A 24148-nucleotide genomic window follows, 5' to 3' on the forward strand; every position below is an offset into this window, starting at 1 on the left:
TCATATTTTAGGAACCGCACAAATGGGCACCAGGTTTGCCCCTAGCTATGCTAATTCATTTATGGCCTACTGAGAACATCAACACATCGACCCTTTGAGGCAAGTGGGGGCAAACCTGGTGTGCTGGTTCAGATTTATGGATGATATAATTTTTATTTTACAAAGGTGATGCAGATCTTTTAAATTCATTCTGTCAAAACTTGAATTTCAATTATTTTCATATAAATTTTACCTTTAATATTATTAAGACCTCCATATAATTTTTAGATCTTACTATTTATGTTAAAGAAAACAAATCATTCACCAGGACTTTTAGAAAAGAAACTGACTGTAACTCCTATATAGACGTGACAAGCGGACATCATAGTAAGTGGTTAGATACCATCCCACTGGATCAGTACAAACGTCTGAAAAGAAATTGTACAGAAAATGCTATATTGGAGGTAGAAATTACCTTATTGGAATCTCATTTTAACTCAAAAGATTAGTCGAAAGCTGTCCTAACAAGAGCAAAATAAAAAATAAAAATGAGACAGAAAGAGATCAATTACTAAAAGAAAAGGACAAAAATACAAGTAATAATTCAAGATTTGAATGGGCGTTTATAAGTAAATATGGTTCACATTATAGACAAATAGAAAAAAGTGTAACCAGAAATTGGAGAGTCCTTAAAGGAGACCCAGCCTTAGGATAATATTTACTAGAAAAACCTGTATTTATTTACAAAATAGCCCAAAATTTAAAGAATCACCTAATAAATAGTGCCTTGGTAAAGACAAAACCTATTAGTGACCGCACAAAGGGTTTTCATAGATGTGGTTCATGCCTTATATGCAGACTGACAAATAATGGGAACAACAACAGGAAAACGACTAATTTTCAGATAGGACCAAACCCCCCAAAATATAAACTTAATAGTTTTATAACATGTCATTCTAGAAATGTTATATATAAATTAGAATGTTTGTGTGGTCTAATCTACATAGGAAAGATATCAAGGAATCTTAAATCTCGGATGTCTGAACACATCTACAACATTAGGAAAGGATTAGTCACACATCCCCTATCTGAACACTTTAAAAGTGTTCATAACAAATCTGAATCACACATAAAAAGATTTATAGGGATAGAGCAAATCAAAGAGAATTGGAGATATTAAAAGGTAGACCAGAAATTAACACAACAAGAAATGAGGTGGATCTACACTCTTGATACTCTAATCCCTAAAGGTTTGAACTCAGACTTTTAGCTGAAATGGTTCCTTGATTAACTGAATCTCCTAGCACTTTATAATATATTTTGCACCTTATATCTTTCTGATTTTATACTTCACAGATTTTAACTTTTGTTGTCAATTGACTGTATTTTATATGTTTCTAACTATCTTTCTACTTTTTAGAATATGTTTGCATATCTTTTAATCATATTTATATTTTTTATCTTTTATGTTCATATTAATCTGGGATCAAGTTGGAATGTAATCTAAACTACACCCCCCTATAGGCAGGGTTGGATTGCACGGGAATTCAAAGTATGGTACTAGAGAAAAAAGATGAGGGTGGAGTTACCCACACACTTTGCCAACCACTCCCACCTTAAAAGAACAACATCGGCATAATTTCCCCCGCCACTCGTAGGTCTTCCGGTTTTGGAGAGACGTCGCGATACATCACTTCCGGTCCTGGGTCCTTTGGAACGCACATGCAACTTCCACTGAGATCACTTCCGGTCCGGCAATGAGAAGCAGATGGCGGGAATGGATGGGAGGAACATGAGGTCTCAATTTCCTGTTAAAGCCAATAAATACTGGGCATGTCAGACTTAAGGAAAGATTAACTTTATCTGAAATGTGTTGTGTGGGATACCATGACTGGACTTACTGGACTGAATCAGATGTACCAAGGACTCATTTTTTTACTAGGCAAGCCTTGTGGTGTGTAGCTAATGCACCTGAAATCTGGATGTGAGGCCGTTTCAACCATCTGTTGCTCACACCACAGGCCAAATATGGTATGAGCCATCTGACTTATTTTGGCCCCTCATTGTTTTATTGTTTATTGTATAGTACATTGTGGATTTTATATGTATTTCCCTGTATAACTGTTCTACACAGTAATTTATTAAAGTGATGCTTCCCTTATTATCTGGAGTTTCCCCCCTATCAAAGGTTTTTTTTCCTGTAAGGGTAAATAAATACAGTTTGTATCAGAATCACTTATTTACAACAGAGCACAACCTATTGCTTACCATCTTTTATGTTAGTCTTGTGTACTGCGGCAAATGTGCAGGAACAATTGTAAGCAGTTACAGGTCTCAGGAGCTGAGAGGAGGAAGCCATCCTGCCCATTTTGTTGGGGACTGCACAAAAGCACACTCCACTTCTTACAAGAACAAGTGAATTTATTATTAACCGCTATTGTGAAGTCCATATAATTATGTATATGCTATCTTAACTTTTTAAAATGACTGGGGGTGCTCACATCACATTCACCATATGATTAAAAAATGTTGTGCATAGGTATGGCTATTGGTAGCACAAATATAGGGGGGTGCTTGAGCAACCACAGAACCCTCGCAGAGCTACTGTAGCCCATTGGCTGCAACAACTGTAGTATGAATATGTTAACCCTTGATTTAATGTACTATATTGCTGTTGGTATTTTTCCTGTAATATTCTTTATCAGTATTTTTGTGAAATATGTTCTAATATCCATGGTACTGGAGGCAATTGATAGGCTAAAGGTATCCTATTATGAGCTGACTAAGCACTTCATTCAGAGATGTACGTTAACCCAATGGGCATGTGCAGAAAGGGTCCTGCGATCTTGTGTTGCTCCCGTTTTCTTGAAGGGACAAGGACAGGGTCTGCTTCGGTGGATGCAGATTTCCTGGCCTCATATGTTACCAGGACCCAGCTTCCGCAGCCTGGCCAAAAGGAGCAACCATGTTGACCCATGGTTGCGATGGTGATCCCAGGCCGTTATACCAAAAAAGTATAATAATTTTTATTTGAAATGTATCATCCTTCTGAATTTGAAGTGGTGGTAATGATAAGGGGAGATTTATCAAATCTTGGAAAGAGTTTCTAACTGTCATTTTACAGGCTCTACTAGAAAAATGACAGAAGCTGATTGGTTGCCATGAGCAAATTATACAGATTCATCAAATATTCAAATAGTCAAAACTCTTTTTTTGAGGAAACAATAAGGTGGGCATGAATCTGAAAAAAATATGGCATCATTTATGAAAGTACAAATTACACAGTACAAATGCACCTAGATTTCCATCAAAGCTCATGAGGTTTGTAGAGCAGAAAGAAAAAAACAAAGAAAATACCCTAGGTGCTATAAAAAAGTGACAAAGACAGCTGCTGTTAAGGGAGGATGTCAACCGCCTAAAAACTGAAACAAATAGCCATCGGTATAGCAGCGCTAATAAAAGGCACAACCAAATAATCCAATCATAAATTTAAAATGTAAATGGTCAATTTGAGCTAAGAATAGAAAATAGTAAAAATGTATTACATATAATTGTAGCCGCAAGGAAGCTGCTGTGCAATACAATCTAACTAAAATGCAAATGCACCTCCTGCATGCATCTGCAATCCAAGTGCAGCATCAGGTACCTGTACGTGCCATTTACCGAAAGTCTGTGTCCAACAATACAGAACCTGGGCTTGGCATGCCTACAAAACAGATATGACACACCCTCATTTTGTAGAACGGTCCCATTCGCCACCACCACTCCACCCCCCAAACACTGCAGCATGTCAGTCATGCTTCGGCTAAGGTAAGAATGGGTCTTGCGCATTAGAAAATCCCATCAAATTTAGGGATGAGCGGGTTCGGATTTCTGAAATCCGAACCACACGAGCCCACCCCAATCCGAGTCGTTTCCGAGTCAGGCTCGACTTTTCCCGCCTGACTCGGATCTGAATTAGAGGCAAAATGTCATGATCCCACCTTCCGGATCTCGCGGGTTTTGGATTCTATAAAAGGTCCCGGCGTCGGCGCCATTTATCACTCCGGCTGTCTACAGTGAAGAGAGAGGGTGGGAGCTAGGGCTCGCTGGGCTGTGTTGTGCTGCTGTTGTCCATAAGGGCTGGCTGGGCTGTGTTGTGTTGCTGTCATAGGGGCTGGCTGGGCTGTGTTGTGCAGTCAGTTGTCCATAGGGGCTGTGTCCACTCCAAAGTCTCTAGGGGCTGGCTGAACTGTGTTGTGCAGTGTCCCATAAAGGCTGTAGTCCTAGAGGGGTGCTGTAGTGTTGTGCAGGGAGTGATCTGTTCATCAGGGGTGCTCCCTCAAAGTGCACTCCAAAAATATATATTTTTTTGTGTGTGTGTGTGAATTGTGTGCGCAGTAGCCGCACGTGCATCAACAAAGTAACGCCAAGCGTGCGCCTGTGTCATAAGAAAAGGGCCGGCTGGCTTGACCGTTAAAGGGTGCTGTAACCCCCAAAGTGCACTCCAAACAAAATAAAAAATTATTTTCAGTGTTTGTGAATTGTGTGCACTGTGGCCACACGTGCATCTACAAAGTAGCGCCAAGCGTGCGCCTATGTCATAAGTAAAGGGCCAGCTGGCTTGTCTGTTAAAGGGTGGAGTAACCCCCAAAGTGCACTCCAAACAAAATAAAAAATTATTTTCTGTGTTTGTGAATTGTGTGCACTGTGGCTGCACGTGCATCAACAATGGAGCAGCGCCAAGCGTGCGCCTGTGTCCCATAAGTAAAGGGCCGGCTGGCTTGTCTGTTAAAGGGTGCTGTAATCTCCAAAGTGCACTCCAAACAAAATAAAAAAATATTTTCTGTGTTTGTGAATTGTGTGCACTGTGGCCGCACGTGCATCAACAAAGAAGCACCAAGCGTGCGCCTGTGTCATAAGTAAAGGGCCGGCTGGCTCAGTTGTTAAAGGGTGGTGTAACCTCCAAAGTGCACTCCAAACAAAATAAAAAATGATTTTCTGTGTTTGTGAATTGTGTGCACTGTGGCTGCATGTGCATCAACAAAGGAGCAGCGCCAAGCATGCGCCTGTGTCGCATAAGTAAAGGGCCAGCTGGCTCATCTCTTAAAAGGTGGTGTAAGCCCCCAAAGTGCACTCCAACAAAAAAAAACATTTTTTTCTCTGTTTGTGAATTGTGTGCACTGTACGTGCATCCTCAAAGCAGCAGCGCCAAGTGTGCGTCTGTCTGTTAAAGGGTGGTGTAACCCCTAAAGTGCACTCCAACAAAAATAAAACATTTTCTTATGTGTTTGTGATTTGTGTGCACTGTACGTGCATCCTCAAAGCAGTAGTGCCAAGCGTGCGTCTGTCTGTTAAAGGGTAGTGTAACCCCCAAACCGCGCTCCAACAAAATAAAATAATTTTCTTTTTTTCTGTGTTTGTGTGTGAAATGTATGCGCAGTAGCTGCACCTGCATCCTCAAAGCAGCAGCGCCAAGCGTGCATCTGTCTGTTAAAGGGTGGTGTAACCCCCAAAGTGCGCTCCAACAAAATAAAATAATCTTCTTTTTTTCTGTGTTTGTGTGTGAAATGTATGCGCAGTTGCCGCACCTGCATCCTCAAAGCAGCAGCGCCAAGCATGCGTCTGTCTGTTAAAGGGTGGTGTAACCCCCAAAGTGCGCTCCACAAAAAACAAAAAATCTTTTTTTTCTTCTGTCTTTGTTAATTGTGTGGGCTGTAGCTGCACCTGCATCCTCAAAGCAGCAGCGCCAAGCGTGCCTCTGTCTGTTAAAGGGTGGTGTAACCCCCAAAGTGCGCGCCACAAAAAATAAAAAAAAATTGTTTTTTTTCTGTCTTTGTGAATTGTGTGGGCTGTAGCCGCACCTGCATCCTCAAAGCAGCAGCGCCAAGCGTGCATCTGTCTGTTAAAGGGTGGTGTAACCCCCAAAGTGCACTCCAACAAAAATAAAACATTTTCTTCTGTTTGTGAATTGTGTGCACTGTACGTGCATTAACAAAGGAGCAGTGCCAAGCATGCGCCTGTGTCCCATAAGTCTGTTAAAGGGTGGTGTAACCCCCAAAGTGCGCTCCACAAAAAATAAACAATTCTTTTTTTTCTGTGTTTGTGTGCGAAATGTATGCGCAGTAGCCGCACGTGCATCAACACAGCAGCAGCGCCAAGCGTGCGTCTGTGTCATAAGTCAAGGACCGGTTTGGACATCTGGTCTGGACTGAAGGACGTGCCAACAATTTCTGACATGTCTACTGACACTGCATATGATACTGTCACCACTGACAGAATGGTGGAGGATTACATTGGTGACAGCATCCAAGTAGGGATGTCAGACAGTCCATATCTGTACTGGCAGGAAAAAGAGGCAATTTGGAGGTCCCTGTACAAACTGGCTCTATTTTACCTGAGTTGCCCCCCCTCCAGTGTGTACTCCGAAAGAGTGTTTAGTGCAGCCAGAACCTTGTCAGCGAAAGGCATAGGAGGTGGCTTCCACAGAATGTGGAGAAGATGATGTTCATAAAAATGAATTATCAACTCTTCCAGGGAGACCAGCCTCCAGAACGTACAGATTGACCTGTGGTGGTGGATTCCTGTGGGGACGAATTAATACTCTGTGAGAATGAGGATGTACACAACACTGAAGAGGGTGAACAATCGGTGGATGAAGAGGATGAGGACGACATCTTGCCTCCGTAGAGCCAGTTTGTGCAGGGACAGATTATTTGCCAGCTTGTTTTGTGGGGGCCCAAATGAACCAATCATTTCAGCCACAGTCGTGTGGAAGACCCTGGCGCTGAAATGATTGGTTTGTTAAAGTGTAGATGTCCTGTTTATACAACATAAGGGTGGGTGGGAGGGCCCAAGGACAATTCCATCTTGCACCTCTTTTTTTTCTTTGCATTATGTACTGTTTGGGGCCTAGTTTTTCAAACTGTCGTCCTGTCTGCCACTGCAGTGTCACTCCTTGATGGGCCACGTGTTTGTGCCGCCCACTCGTATCGCTTAGCATAGTCATCCAGCTACCTCGGTGCAACCTTTTGGACATACAAACACTATTGTGAGGTGTGAGGTGTTCAGAATAGACTGGAAATGAGTGGAAATTAATGTTATTGAGGATAATGATAGCATAGAAGCAGAAAAACCCACAAATTCTGTGATTTTAGCTGTTTTTATGCTTTTTTTAAAAAAAAATACAGATCCAAAACACAAAACCCAGAACCCAAAACACGGAAGGGTGGTTTTGGCAAAATCAATCCAGATCCAAAACACGAAGAAAGATCCAGATCCAAAACCAAAACACAAAACACGAAAAGTGGCCGGTGCACACCCCTAATTAAATTGGATATGTACAGAAACCGTCAGGTTTACCTATATATCTGAAACAGGCCCTAAGACCAATAAACATAGTAACAGACAAATAAGTCCTAGTTTGTGAAGCATTACAAATTTAAAATGGAATTTTTCAGAATAAGATTTTTAAAATCAGATAAATGGCTTGAGATGATGTATTTTTATGGGTTTCCCTTACTATGCAGAGAGGCAAGCTTCTTTTTCTATTCTGCATAATAATTGCACTTTAGCAGGCAAGCATATTTCTTGTCGCACTTTGTAAAGCAAGTCTTCAAACATACAAAAGTTTAATAAAGTCACACTGTCTCCTTATTTTCCTTATTTCAGTAATTTAAGTCTTAATTGCAGTGTTTTAGAAGAAAATATAATAGCTTAATTTAATTAAATCTTTGGGGAATATTTACTAAAGTGTGGGTTTTTAGAAGTGGATATGTTGCCCATATCAACCAATCAGATTCTACTTAACATTTATCTAGCACTATCTAGAAGATATATAGCTGTTATCTGATTGGTTGCTGCTGGCAACATCTCCACTTTAGTAAATATACACCTTTGAGCCTAAAACATCCAAAAACACTTCATTCGGCCTATGAGAGCATAAGAAGGATAGCTTTGGACAGCAGATTGAGTGTATGCACATAGCCTTCAGGTTACTGTACAGAATTTCAATTACCATAAATTGGATTAGAACTCTACTATAGTTAAAATGTTTCCTAGTTTGTAGTAAGCATAGATTTTTTTGTTCATTTTGTTTTCAGCATGTGGATTGCTAGCTCTGCTGCTGATCATTGTGTTTCTAGATCCGATTGATCATCAAAGTAAAAACACAATTTTGGGCTATCAGGAAAGTTTCTGGGCACCATTTCTGGCAACAATAAAACAACTTCGGGATAAACGCCAATGCCTTCTAATTCCCATAACAGTATATAGTGGAATTGTACAGGGCTTCATTCTGAGTGACTACACAAAGGTAATAAAAATAATTCTATTTTACTTATTTTTTAATCTGATAGAATCTGATAGCCTTTCAGAATTTATTGAAATCCCTACTCCAGAAATTCTGTCAAATGAAAAATGATCATTTTATATGGACAAAGATTATAGTTTGAATTGATATATACTTTTTTTAAGTGGGCTAGATGTAACCCTGGCCTATTTATAGCCAAAAGCAATCATATGTATATTTATATAGAGAGAGAAAGAGACATACTACAGTTTCTAAAATGTTGTCCGGCGTAAACATACTGTAGAGTTAAGAACAGGATTATATTATTGTTTCAGGTGCCAAAAGTATTTGCAAAATCCCATACCAATATTATTAGCAGGATTATATATGTCTACAAGCTATACAAAAATAATTATGCAAGAGCGCAGTCCCAGATTCCATGCTAGTTTAACTGTTTAATTCACATGTAATGGTGTACAGTGTTTTTTATGTTATTGTGATATGAATCTCATATATGCCTCTGTGCATCAATGCTAGTAATAACATACAGTAGCCACAGCTATCTCTTGGCTTGCCACAATTTGCCTCTGTGCTTGTGTTTGTTAACACCTAAATGTATTCTTAAACCAAGGCATAAAAGGTCCATACTGGTAAAGATGTTTTAAAGAGACCCATTGTTTAGTTAATATATACATACATTTACTATAAATTCACAATAATGAAAATATACCTAAGCATGGTAATGGACACACATACATACATATAAAGTTTATAAACATTAAGCTTTAATCCACGGCACTCAACTATCTTCGGTTTCTGAGGTATCAGTATGAAATAAATATATAAAAATAACACACATGCTCTATACTCACCTAATTACACACCGAACTGTGGGCCTGATTCAGACCCAGAAGCTATTTGCGGATGGTCGTTCCAAAAAGGGGGCCGGCTATTTAAATTGAGCGCTTGCTCTTGGCGGTTTGTTGACGCCTCTATGTCTGAGCGAGCGAACGAAAAATGCACTCACTATTTTGTAAAGACGCCTCTTTGCCGTTCACAACACACGTCATCTCCGGTATTTATTAGATTAATCGGGAACATCGAAAGGCATCAGAACTGCTCGCAGTGGTTGTGGTAGGATTTTCCTACCGCAATCACTGCGAGCAGATCAGGCTAAAAGACAATCAAGTGACGTGGTCGATGACACTCCTTTACTAATTATGCACTCCCATTAAACGCCCTTTTTACCGTTAGGCACGCCTGCGTTCGGATCTCCACTCCCCCGTTTTCAAGCACCTTCCCCTGTTACCACCCACAAACGGTACATTCTGTCACTCAAATTAGCAGCCCCTCGCTGTTTTACGAGCGCACGATTTCCGACCGCAATGACTGGTTTGCGCATGCGCATTACGACCCATATGCATGCACAGTTGTGCGAACATCGCTCAGAGCGAACGAGCGGCCGCTTACGAGTGGCTCTGAATTTCATTTAAATTTAGGGAAAGTTTGTTCCGAAACATTGCAATAATTTTTCACGCCGGCCAACTTGGTCAAACTCTCCCCCTCTGATCAGTCCCTACAATGACTCACAAACACGTGACAATTGCCACCAGGTATCACACAGATTTTATACACAAACCTTGCTTTCTCAGGCAAGGCCAGTGCTACCATTAGGCAGATTTAGGCATCTGCCTAAGGGCGCCGGCCACTGGAGGGCATTGCTGAGTCCACAAAAAATAGGATGTCTCTTTCAGTCCCAGACAGGCTAACGGTGCCCACACATTTTAGGCACGATTTGCACAAAAACGATGCATCGGATCGATACATCGTTTAAAAATGGAAATGATTAAGGATGCACGATGATTAAGGATGCACAGTTTAGCAATATATCATCTGTCCAGAAGTGTGGTGAGTTGTCTGGGGAGTTCAAGAGAAATCACAGTGTGTGAGAGCTGCAGGGTTTGTGTATATGTGTGTGGGTTTAATGAGTGCTAACAGGGTGTGTGTGTGTACTGTATGTGGGCGGGGGTTAATGGGTACTGACATATATTGGAGCGCTGATGTGTGGCATAAATATATTGGGGCATGGATGAGTGGCATAATGTATTAAGGACACAGCTGTATGGCATATAAAGAATTTGTGACATACAATAAATTTGTTGCACAGTTGTGTGGCATATGTATTGGGGACACAAATGTGTGGCATATTATGTATCGTGGCATAAATGTGTGGCATATGTATTGGGGGCTCAAATATGTGGAGTTTTATGTATTGGAGTCATTGATGTGTAGCAGAATTATGAATTGGGGATACAGCTGTGTGGTATATAATGAATTTGTGTAACAGATGTATGATGTTATGAATTGTGGACAGTGTTATGAGGCAGTGTATGATTTTGGGGCTCTGCTGTGTGGCATATTATAAATTGGTGTCACTAATGTGTGGCATAGTATGAATATGAGGGAGCAGGAGCGGTAGGTGAAATGCTGCCTAGGGCACCCAGACACCTTACACCGGCCGTGTTCTCAGCAGTTAAGGTAGTTAGCTCAAAGGCTTAAAGAGACAGAACCTCTCCAAGCATATCAATTAATGGGCAAATGGGGAATTAGCTGACATTGCAATCATTTCTCAAACTGGGCACCTCTGTCAAAATCTTCCTTTCTGGGCAGTCCCTACACTGACTCACAAAAACAGGAGATTTGCTCTGCATCCTTTGCTTGTCATATTATTGCAATATTTTTAAACAAACATTCCCTGAATTTAAATGAAATGCAGTTTGCAGTGTAATTAGGTGTCTCCAGAGCATGTGTGTGTTTTTTGTTTTATTAACAGTATATATAATTCTCTGCAGTGATGGAACTTGCGAGTGGTGGGCCCAGGTGCAAAAATTTGCTTTGGGCCCCCCTCCTCCACTCTACTCCAAGTTAAAAGTGCAGTAGGAGACAGAGAGAGGTAGAGGGTGACAAGGAGAGGCCAGAAGTAGACAAACAGAGGCAAGAAGGTGACAAGGAGATGGTGACAGGGAGAAGCAGTGGGTGACAGGGAGAGATAACAGGCAGTGGGTGACAGGGAGAGGAGAAGAGGAAGTAGGTGACAGGGAGAGGGTGATTGGGAGAGGTGACAGGCCATGGATTACAGGGAGAAGCAGTGGGTGACAGGAGGAGGTGGCAGGCAGTGGGTGGCAGGGAGAGGAAAGAGGCAGTGGGTGAAAGGGGAGAGGGTGAGAGGTGACAGGGATAAGCAATGGGTGACAGAGAGGGGGAGAGGATGACAGGGAGAGTTGACAGGCAATGGGTGAAAGGGAGAGGGGATATGCAGTGGGTGACAGGGAGAGAGTGATAGGTAGAGGTGACAGGAAGTAGTGACAGGGGATATCAGTGGGTGAGAGGGAGAGGGTGACAGGCAGTGGGTGACAGGGAGAGGATGATAGTGAGAGGTGAACGGCAGTGGGTGACAAGGAGAGGGTGACAGGCAGTGTGTGACAGGGAGAGGAGAGGGGAGAGGCAGTGGGTGACTGGCAGTGGGTGCCAGGGAGATGCAGTGGGTGCCTGACACATTATATCACAACTGTAGTACCCCCCACATTATGTCACACTGTAGTGCCCCACACATTATGCCACACTGTAGTACCCCCACATTATGCCACCTGTAGTGCCCACACATAATGCTACACTGTAGTGCCCACACATTATGCCACCTGTAGTGCCCACAAATTATGCCACCTGTAGTGCACACACATTATGCTACACTGTAGTCCCCACATATTATGCCACCTATAGTGCCCACACAGTGTACTCACTATCAGCCTCAGGCAGCCGGCAGAGCAGCAGTCACAGCCTCATAATGAGTCACACCCATGAGGCTGCGCTGCTGCTGGGTCAGAGGAGCAAGTGATGGGCTCCTCCAATCAGTGCTCAGCACATGCTCATCTGACCCCACTGTAGAGACTACTGGGATGTATTACCCAGTAGTGCACTGCAGTGCTGAGCCTGACTGCACGGTGCTCCAGTCCCCTGCGTGTAGCTGCCGGCCGAGTCAGTCACAGCATTGATAACTGTGAAATAACAAGTAGTGACTGGTCAAGTGCGCACGGTGCTTTGAAAAAGAAAACAATATATATGGTACTTCCCAAATAGTTTCCTGTCAAGGTCCTGTGGCGAATCCCACCGATGTAATTGACATGCAAAACATAAGAATCATCCAAACATAGTGTAATAAAGTCAAAAATTCCAAAATTTATTCACAATATTATATAAAAAATCCAAGTGATGCTTTTTCTGTATTGCTATGTATGCACAGAAATCAACCTACAATCTTCTTAAAAACTCTATAGCATAAACATTCACATATGAGGATTGATACTCCTCTTTCCAATAAAGTGGGAAATTACCAGAAGTCCCAAAATTAAGGGCTTGTAGTTTATTAAAGGTGGAGGTCTCCAGATGGCCTCTCCCTTTTGAGTCCTTACTGAGGGAACCTCTTTCCGTAATCCCACTCCAGGCAATGATCCTGTCACAGCTTTACCACCAACGCGTTTCAGGAGTTCCTGCTCCCTTCCTCAAGGCAATGTGACACTCATACAAATGGATCATCTTATATACCCTGTTTTCTATCGACTTCCAGGTCATAGGTCATACTAATCATATCCTCTAAAAAATACTTTTCATTATACTCGTACTTTTTCTATATTCAAAGATGTTATAGCGCTATCTTATTTTAAGATATCGACTATATATAGTTAAAAAATTATCAATTCATTCTTCAAAAGTTGTCGCCGAACCTGAAGTGCGTCTTTCTGATTTCACTAACCCTGTGTACATCAACAGAAATCAATAAGAAAAAACAGAAGAAACTGAAAAGGGATCATGAATACTATAAAGAAGGAAAAGGGGATATCTTTAGAGAATGGTTACATGACGATTCAGTTTATTCATTAGAGGAAGAGATGATTGAATCAGAAGTTTCACCAGCCCTAAGTACACGGACTTTAAATGGATTTGTAGACCAAGAGGGTAAAGAAAACCAGGAGAGAGCTACACAGATACTAAGTAGACCTAGAAAGGATACACGGAAGATTAGAAAGAAACATGTGGAGAATGAAATACAACACAGCAACATTAATGGGAAGGGAAGATGGAAAAATTACGATTATAAGTATCAAGTTGAGGATAATGGAAGAAAATCACCCTATAGAATACAAAGGGATGGACATATAAATGAAAATTGGAGAGTGAATGGAAGAAGAGGTGGTAGACAGACATGGATGTATAGAAATCGTGAACAAATGAGAGGAGATAAAGAATATTATAACCAACAGAAAAGATATGAGATGGAATCACGTTTTAAGCATCCAGAAGAGAACCAATGGAGAAGAAGGAGAAACGATCCATATTTAGAAAATGAACAATGGCACGGAGAATACACTTTGAATCCTTTTTTAGACAAAGGTCACCATCACAGGGGGAGATGGTAGGACAGAAAACTACAAGAGGCAAAAGAGGGGGGAAGAAAAAGATAAAAAATAAAGTGTGAAAGAAAAAGAGAAAGATAGCAGATGAGTTACAAAAAACAGTAACGGAAGATATAAATAATGAGGAAAGTACATCCGAAAATATAAATGAGGAGAAAGGAAAAATTTACAACTTGAGCAGAAGAGTCTTAACAAAAGATGAAAAATTATTATTATTAAAAGGACTAAAGTTTGCACCCAGCAAACGCATCAATCAGTTTAATACATATATAGATGTGGAAAAATTTATACGAAAATTAACTATTAGGAAATTTTTTGATGGAAAAGAAACCATAGAAAAAGGATTGGATGAAAGAATTGAGAGAGAATTTAAGAAAAAATCCACGTTTTACCCTAAATATCTGAAGGGTTCAATGATAGACAGCTTCCAGAAATCAGTAATAGAGGACATAGAGAAATTAGAAAAAATTGGACTAAAGAAGGTCAATTTGACGAGAAAAGAAAAGATGGCATTGAAAGAATTACAGAAAGACGATAATATTATAATCAAGCCATGTGATAAAGGAGGCGGTATCACCATCATGAATAAAGAAGACTATATCGCGGAGATTGAGAGACAACTCCAGGAAGGAGAAGTATATCAGAAATTACGTGGAGACCCTACAATGAAGATTAAAAATAACCTGTGGAAAATCTTAGAAGACACAGAAAGTAAGGGGATCATCACAAAAGAAGAGTGCGATTTTTTAAAAGTGTAAGACCGAACAATACCCACCATATATGTCCTGCCTAAAGTGCATAAAAATCCAACCAACCCACCGGAAGACCGATTGTAGCAGGAGTGGGAAGTTTAACTACCAACTTATCTGAATATTTAGATGCTCACCTGCAACCGATTGTAAGCACAACGAAGTCACATCTGAAGGATACTACAGATGTCCTTAGAAAAATAGAAGACATTGAATGGAATGAGAAGATGACATTAATAACGGCGGATGTTACAGCTCTCTATACCAATATACCACATGAAAAGGGTATAGAGGCGGTGAAATGGTATCTTAATAAAACAGATTTTAATGAGGGTAAAAAATAATTTTTAATAAAGAGTATTGATTTCATTTTAAGAAATAATTATTTCTATTTTAATGGAGAATATTATGCACAAATGACGGGTACAGCTATGGGGACGAAATTCGCTCCCAGTTACGCCAATCTATTTATGGCATACTGGGAGGAGACACAAATGAAAGAAATATTCGATGAGAATCTGAAGATCTGGTACCGCTACATAGACGATGTCCTTTTTATTTGGGAGAAAACACAAGAAGAATTGGAATCATTTTTTAGGACTCTTAATGACAATGATTTTAACATCCATTTTAGCTTCCAAGCAACTAAAGAAGAAGTGAATTTTTTGGACTTAACACTGTACGTGGAAAATGAGAGGTTGGAGACGAGGTGTTATAATAAACCAATGGACGCTAATAACTATATATCCAATTTAAGTGAACATCATGAAAATTGGCTCAAGAGTGTACCCAAAAGCCAATTTTTAAGATTAAGACGAAACTGCAGCAAAAGAGAAGTATGTGAAGAACAGATTGCAACTATGGAAGAGAGGTTTAAAGATAAAGGTTATAAAAGTGCTACATTGGATAAATTCAAGAGGGAAGTCCTAGAGAAAGACAGAAGAACTTTACTGCAAGGAAAACCAAAAAATAATAAAGAGAATGATACTTTTAAATATGCTTTTATAACAGAATATACAGGACAATTCAGGAAGTGGAAGGTATTATTAAAAGACATTTACACCTGTTAATGAAAGATCCTGTTTTAAAAAAAACATTACCAAGGAAACCGACTTTTATTTACAGACGAGCTCCCAACTTGAAAAATAAATTAATACGAAGTGCATTAAATACAGAAAATCCTCACCCTGTAAGGAGTAAAGGTTTTTTCCGTTGTGGAAATTGTGTTGCATGTAAAGAAATAAAAATGGAGAAATCGAAATATGTGGATTTCAAAGTAGGAGAGAAGATACACAAATTGAATCACTTTATGACATGTAATACCACTAATGTAATTTATTTAATTGAGTGTAGTTGTCATCTTCTATATGTGGGAAGAACCAGCAGAGCATTGAAAACAAGATTAGGAGAACACCTCCGTAACATCAAGAAGGGGTTGATAACACACTCCCTGTCAAATCACTTCAAACATGTACACAACTGCTCCACAAAAGGAATAATACGATTTATGGCGATCGATAATATCAGAAACACATGGAGAGATAGAAACGAAGATAAGAGATTAGCCAAGAGTGAAATGCAATGGATTTTTAAGCTTAAAACACTGATACCAAAAGGGCTAAATACAGATTTTGAATTGAAATGGTTTTTATGAAACCCCTCCCCTCAGTTTTATCTCTTGCATATTTTTATATTTATATTTTTATATATTCTAAATATGATACCTCTTTTATTATTATTGTTATATGTGGTTTTATATCTGCACCAGTCACTTTTCTGCATGGGACACTTTATTTCCACTCTATTATATTGTAGGTGATTGATTAAATACATATTATAGGATGTGATTTCACCTGTTCTTCCCCCCCACCCACCCCCCCTTTTTTCTTCTATATCTGCTTTTTTCTTCTATAACTGTTTTTTGCAATACGTATTTATTTTTTATTTATAAGAGATTCTAGAGAATACAGATATGAGAATCATCAACAACAAAAGGAAACATCTTTTAAACCAGTTTATGATATATATTTATTGGGAAATAAAATGCAAAGACTTCACAAAAGAACGTTTTCTCCTTTAAAATGGATGCCGATCTTCCCTACTAGAAATACACGTTCCAAACAAAAGATGGCTGACGAAGTCGGAAGTGTGGAGAGTCTGGTGTGCGTTCCATAGGCAGGAAGTAAAGACGCAGTTGAATCAGAAGGGAGGAACAGACGGAGCTTCCAGAGGACAGGAACATGTGACCATCCACCACATAAGAGATGGGACGGAAGGACTGTACTGTTGATGTACACAGGGTTAGTGAAATCAGAAAGACGCACTTCAGATTTGGCGACAACCTTTGAATAATGAATTGATAATTTTTTAACTATATATAGTCGATATCTTAAAATAAGATAGCGCTATAACATCTTTGAATATAGAAAAAGTACGAGTATAATGAAAAGTATTTTTTAGAGGATATGATTAGTATGACCTATGACCCGGAAGTCGATAGAAAACAGGTTATATAAGATGATCCATTTGTATGAGTGTCACATTGCCTTGAGGAAGGGAGCAGGAACTCCTGAAACGTGTTGGTAGTAAAGCTGTGACAGGATCATTGCCTGGAGTGGGATTACGGAAAGAGGTTCCCTCAGTAAGGACTCAAAAGGGAGAGGCCATCCGGAGACCTCCACCTTTAATAAACTACGAGCCCTTAATTTTGGGACTTCTGGTAATTTCCCATTTTATTGGAAAGAGGAGTATCAATCCTCATATGTGAATGTTTATGCTATAGAGTTTTTAAGAAGATTGTCGGTTGATTTCTGTGCATACATAGCAATACAGAAAAAACATCACTTGGATTTTTTATATAATATTGTGAATAAATTTTGGAATTTTTGACTTTATTACACTATGTTTGGATGATTCTTATGTTTTGCATGTCAATTACATCGGTGGGATTCGCCACAGGACCTTGACAGGAAACTATTTGGGAAGTACCATATATATTGTTTTCTCTTTCAAAGCACCGTGTGCACTTGACCAGTCACTACTTGTTATTTCACATATGTTTTAGTACCGAAGGGTGGTGCTGTTTGTGATGAGTTTTTTGCAGCAAAGAGGGTGTGTGAGGCCCCCGTATATACTGCTCACTCCATTGTTTAACAGCATTGATAACTGCCCGGCAAGCAGCTGCATTGCACCTGCCATACAGGCAGTGTGGACCCCTATATTGAGGAGGGCCTCGATGCAGTGCACCGGCTGCACCACCGGTAGTTCTGCCCCTGGTTCTCTGGCATATTACTACAATTAGTTGATTTGATTTGAAAGCAAGATAGTTTTCATCTCAGCTGAAACCTTGTCCAATTTTGAAATGTTGACAATGACTAAACTTTTTATTTTACCATTTCTTTTAAAGTCATATGTGACCTGTTCTTTGGGAATGCAGTACGTGGGTTATGTGATCATTGTATATGGAGCAACTACCGCAATTTTCTCCTATTTTTTTGGAAAGCTTTCTCAATATGTCAGACGGATTTCTTTCTTTACTTTAGGTAACAAACTTCAGTATTTTTTAAAGTTGTAATCTAGTGTTAATATATTAAATAAATTAAAAACATTTTGTATACATATCTTAAAACTTTCATTTTCATTCCATTTATGTTTTTAAATGAGTTTTGTTGAATGTGAGAAGTCAGGCAAAATTTTTATTTTAATACCTCATATATTAGCTGATTTAATTAAATGGTAGCAATTATGTGAGTTCATTTATCACCATGTTGAATGTTTGATGTTTTTGCTCCTGTACTGTATTTGGGTGTTTGCGACTAGTTATCCAGCCAAGATGACATACTGCATTTGTATTTTAAGATCGGTGTACAGTACCTCCAAATATGCACACACTTAATTGTTCACTGGGCTTTAAATATTCAAAATATTAGCTTTGTTCAATATTTGATGGTGCAATCTGGTAGATTCCATGGCGAACTTTAACCTTCAGTTTTCTCCATCTTACCCCTTGCCACACCATACAGGAAAATCAATTGATCCCTGTCATCCAAGATGTATTAATTCTACAAAATGCAACTTTACAAATAGAGTGCAAAATGACAAAGAATATATTGCAAGAACTTTACACCTCTAATAAATAAACAAAAATGGCAGCTGCTCAATCAATCATGGCAGCTGCTCATAAATAGCCAGTTCCACTGAAAAAATTAGCTTGCATGAAATTTTAATAAAATTTTGCTCACCTCTACTTGGAGCTACTGTCCCATCAATCAAGCATTACTGAAAAAAATTTATAATAAATAGGTCCCCAACATTTTCTATTTTTGATATAGCGCCAGTAAGCAAATACAGTAATTACAGTATGAGGTCAAATGCAAAAACGTGATATAATTTACTGTAACAATAGATTTACTGGGAGGAGAGGGCAAGTTTAAGTGCCATTACTTGCATAATGGGATGTTTTTACATTTTCTCTCCCATAATAAATTAACATTTAATATGTACAGTACATACAAAAATTAAATGCTCATATGTAACACATGCAATGCACTTATTATATAATTTTACTAGTAATTACAGTTAACACATTAACAAGGATCCGACAAGCCTTTTTTTAGGAGAAAAAATAAATAAAAATACATTTTGGAATGGGTCAGCATTGCTAATAAGCATTAAACAAAAAAATAAGTGTCTTAGTACTGTATTTGCTGACCTGAGAATTTGTATGGACAACAACATTTCTAATATATGTGTAATTTTTACTGAGTATTAGAATTTGGCTATAGCCGCACTGGGTTCTAAATATTTCTTACATACTTATTTCGTTTTTATAATACTGAAAAACTGTATGCACTAGTGAGTCCTGTCTAGTCACGACCTGATAAGCTTTACTAGGCATTTGGTCATATTCGAAAAGAAGAGCTATTTTCAGTGGTAAATATTTTCTGTGGCAGCTTTTCAAAAATTCTGACCATCTCTGAGACCTGAGCATTGTTAGAAAATGCAATTTATTTATATAAATATGGGCCCTCTCCTCTCTTAAACAGCCCCTGCCCGGAAGATGCCTCTTTGTGTAGGAATATAACCAATATCATCATCATATAGCAGAGGTTTAACCATATAATACATAGTAATAGAAGTTTTGGTGCAGGGCAAAATGTAAACTTTCCTGAATAATTTTTTTTATATTATTATGCTGTATTTGTTAATGTGGTACCATTTGTATCAATAATGTTTCTTTAGAATTGTTGCCTTAATGAAGATTACAGTCCCAAGCCTTTTCCTTCTAATCTTGCAAGTTGTGGATAATTTCCAGACACTTCCCCGGAGTTTGCTTCAGCCTCATTACCCATTGTGTCTCTCTAGCCCTCTTGTCTCTTTAGCTCCCCCAGTGTCTCTCCAGCAAGCCCCTTTCTGTCTCTCCAGACCCTTCTATCTCTATAGCCCCTCGGTGTCTCTCCAGCCAACCAGTGTCTATCTAGACCCCCAGAGTCTCAACAGTCCCTCTCTGTCTCTCCAGTGTCACTTCAGCTGCAGTCCCCAGTGTCTCTCCAGCTCCCTTCTGTCTCTCCAGAAAAGCCCTCCAGTGTCTCTGCAGCTCCAGCCAACCCCCTTCTGGCTCTCTAACACCCAGTATCTATCTATTCCTCCAAAGCCTCTCCAGCCAGCACTCTTCTGTCTTTTTTGCAAAGACCCCCAATGTCACTCCAGCCCCTCACTGTCTCTCCAGACCCCGTGTCTCTCCAGTTCTTTATGTCTCTCCAGAAAAGCCCCCAGTATCTCTCCAGACCCCCAGTCTCTGCAGCTGCCCCCTGTGTCTCTCCAGACCCCAAAGTCTCTCCAACTCCAGCCATCTTCTGTTTCTCCAGTTGCAGCCCCCAGTGTCACTCCAGACCCCCAGTGCCTCTCCAGCTTTCTTCTATCTCTCCATATCCAGACAGTCTCCTTCTGTCACTCCATCCCATTCTGTCTCTCCAGCTCTCAAGGTCTCTCAAGCTCCAGCCCCTGCATCCAGTCCATAGACACTTGCCTTCTACTGTGTACAGCAATAAACAAAAAAACAACAATAAACAAAATGAAGCCAGTGCAGGAAGCTGCAGTGACTGCTGGCTCCCCAGATCTTCCAGCAAAAGCCTATGCCTAGCTGATCACTGCATCAGTGTAGGCAGCAGTGTTTTGAAGTGGCGACTGGAAGTGGCATTGTCAAACTGCCGTATACCGCCCCATTTTGAGCACTGATTTTGTGAAATAGTTGTGTGATTGGTAAATGGGGGAGGAGTAAGGATTACAGCATTCTGTATTGTGTCTTCTGACTATATAGAGGGCTGATGTGGCTCTGTAGGCTATAGCTCCTCTGACTATCAGGGAGGAGAACACTTCTGAAGAATATCTGTATGGTGTGATTATCGTTTGAGCAATAAACATCTTCTTGCTCCAAGGTGCCTTGCATCTGCTTGTATCCTGTGACCACCAGAATAGCACAAAATGCAATTTTGCTCTCTAGCTGGATTGAGCCTGTCTCCAAGCTCAAGCTCTCTGCCAACTACCCATTGCAGACTGGTACAAAATAAGATACCAGAGAGAATTAGCCGCTACTACCCAGGAATTGTTACAGCAGCACCCACACATACCCAGGTGCCAGTGTAGAAGGCTGGTGGTGGCAGCAATGTAGCCATCCACTACATAGTGGTAGGAGTTAGTAACAGGATGTTACTTATGGTGAGAGGGAATCCCTAGGAGTGGTAAAGTAAGCCCACTCAGGTTACTCAGGGTTGAGTAACCACCCTCTACTCTAAGTCAGTAATCAAAATATCTGTGATCACCTGGTGGAACAAGGTCATCCGGTCACAGGGCAATTCAATTATTGGCAATGGTTGCAAAATTTCTGAGAACTTCCATGAAAATTACACATTTTCCATCATATCACACAGAAGTACAGTCAGTCAGAGATCAATGCAGGCCGAGTAGCCATCAGTTTGTGCTGTTTGCTATTTGGCAACCAGGAGAGTGGGTAAGAGAGAGAAACGAAGTTGCCAAAGTAATAAAAACTTGCAGGCCAGAGGTTTAGGACCCTGGTAATTAGATTTTCTCTGCAGCTTCATAGGCCAACTCTGCTATTGTATATATGACATGAATCATCAGCTGTGACAGGTACATAATAATTTATTATTACAAAAAAACATACGTACGTATATATGTAAATATGTGGCAGTGTATTTATTTTCCTCTTTAACTTACCTTTTTACCTTTTGCTTACAGCTACCATTATAAATATTTGCAGCATTGCCACACTGTTTTTATGGAAACCTCATCATAATCAGCTTGGAGTGTTTTTTATATATTCTGGAATCTGGGGTATTGGAGATGCTGTTTGGCAAACACTATTGACTGGTCAGTATACAATAACCTGTTTTCTACCCATCATTTTATCACAAGTTTAATTTATTTTTTCATGTATTTTCTGTCTCAATATAATGACCAAAAAGGAATGGATTAGTATATACTTTGCTATTGGGCAGGTTAATCTACAGTAATTATGTATCTTGCACACAGGATCCAAACATAGGCTTAAGTGTATTGATTTGATTTATTCTGGACATTCAGTGAACCACTGAATAATAAATAAGTAGATTAATGAATAATGCTCACCAAATAATTAGTCCAATCACAATTGGCCCGGGGGTCCCGCTGCTTCATAGCCATGCCTATTACCGCAGGAATCAGTGGTGCTGGTGACGTCACGTGCCATCAGCTGGGGGGAGTACTCTGGAGCAAGGGTTGTTGCAGCAGAGGAGAGCAGACTGATTATGCCAAGGCTCATGCAGGGGGGAGGATCTGGTAGGGCCCAGGCTGCTACAGGGGGGAGGACTAGAGGCTGGAAGTGTGCCCAGGCTGCTACAGGGGGGAGAAGGCTGAAAGTGTGCTCAGGCTGCTGCTGGGGGGAGGAAGCAGGAAATGCCCAGGCTGCTGCAGGCACATAGACACCATGTTACACAGAGGAGCCAGACTGTCATGAAGAGGAATGAGAACAACAAGGAGGTGGATCCATAGAGTCTCGGCCATACCCAGTACCATGAAAGTCATAGTAAATGCCTTAATTCAATATGAGTAGTAATTGTAGGAGTAGAGTCAGTGGACTAAGGAATTTTTTTTTATTTGGTAGGTTAGAGAAAATACAGGCAATGTCCCTTAACATGAAGATGCAGTAGATCACACTGTCAGTGTGTGTCCCCATTGTCACTGCGATGTTCCCTGCATTTTATGGCAGGCATTACAATGCTTCCAGCATTGTATGGCGGTCACTGTGAAGCTCTCTGTACAATATGATGGGCATTGCAATGCTTTCTGCCACAACCAGTTGATTGGCTGGCCACACCTCTTCAGCTTTGAGCCACCTAATTTCAATTGGCCCCTACCATTGCATTCCCCATGTGGATCCCTCATGCCCTAGTCCAACACTGGACGGAACATAAAACTAGAATCTCTGGCAAGATGATCAGGAGCAGCAGTGTAAATAATTCATTATTTCTAGGTTAACCACAACAATGTAAATTATAAGCAGTTCCAGCTGAAACCGAAGAAACACTCAATGTGAAAGGATACAAACAATAGAGTAATCATAGACTTTCCAAGAGTCAGGGCAGGCAGAATAGAATTGTAATCAAAATGGAATAAACAGTGTCACAACAAAATAAGGAATATATTGATCCAGAATCCAGGAGCACAGGTAGTACAAAATGTAACAGGAACTATCACCAGCAGGGAGTCTAATCATTCCCCTCCTATTTAAATCCCCAGGAAACAATGAGAACACTGTCAATGAATGAGCCCCCTATATGAAAACAAAAAGGATTTTCAGAGGTAACTTCTGGAGTTAGCAGAGTACTAAATCCCTTTCAAATTCATTGTTAGAACCTCTGAGATTGCAAGATATTATTTTAGGATGGTAGGCCATACCCAGGGCAATGTTGGAATTTCTTTTAGTAAGTGCCTATTATCCTATGTATGTGTGTAACAGTAAACCTATTGCCAATAATATGTGCATGTAAGAAAATGTTTATGCGTGTGTGGACAACTCACCACTGAAAATGGGAACACAAAGCAAAAACAGGTGATATGGATAACAGTTCCCAACTGAACCAACCCTGCATATTTATCTAAGTTGATGATGCTTTACTCCTGGTAATAAAGTAATAGTAACAAGTGCTCAAAACCAGTCAATGTAACCCAAAGGGTTCCCCAGGTAGCTATTTATGTCTCTGCACTTTCATAACAAATATTAGCCACAGAATTGTCACGTCTGAGGGTTGGAGTTGGTTGGAACAGGCGTGACTGAAACTGGGTGGCTTGCACCAGGACTTCCTTATGCAATGAGGGAAGATAGGAGGCAGTGGAACGGCTGGAGGTGATGAGCCCGAAGGCGAGGACTGTAGGGAACAACTTTATTACATTGGAAACTGAACTGGAACTGTAATGGTGTAATCGGATAGGAACCGATGTATTGGAATTGAGGATATGGAATTGATGAAGCTAGTTTGGATCGGAACCAATGCTGTAGAATCGATGGAGTAGAATCGATGATATGGAATTGATGAAGCAGGCTCGGATTGGAACCGATGTTGTAATTAAATATAATCGATGATATGGAATTGATGAAGTAGGATTTGATTGAAACCGATGTT

General features: G+C 40.1%; 1 pseudogene; it reads left to right on the forward strand.

Moving 5' to 3' along the window:
• The window catches only part of LOC148503963 (N-acetylglucosamine transporter UNC93A-like), a 63151-nt pseudogene that overhangs the window by 20463 nt on the left and 18540 nt on the right, over positions 1-24148 (forward strand).

The sequence above is a fragment of the Taudactylus pleione genome, unplaced genomic scaffold (genome assembly GCF_031769625.1).
Source record: "Taudactylus pleione unplaced genomic scaffold, aTauple2 ptg000473l, whole genome shotgun sequence".
NCBI lineage: Eukaryota > Metazoa > Chordata > Amphibia > Anura > Myobatrachidae > Taudactylus > Taudactylus pleione.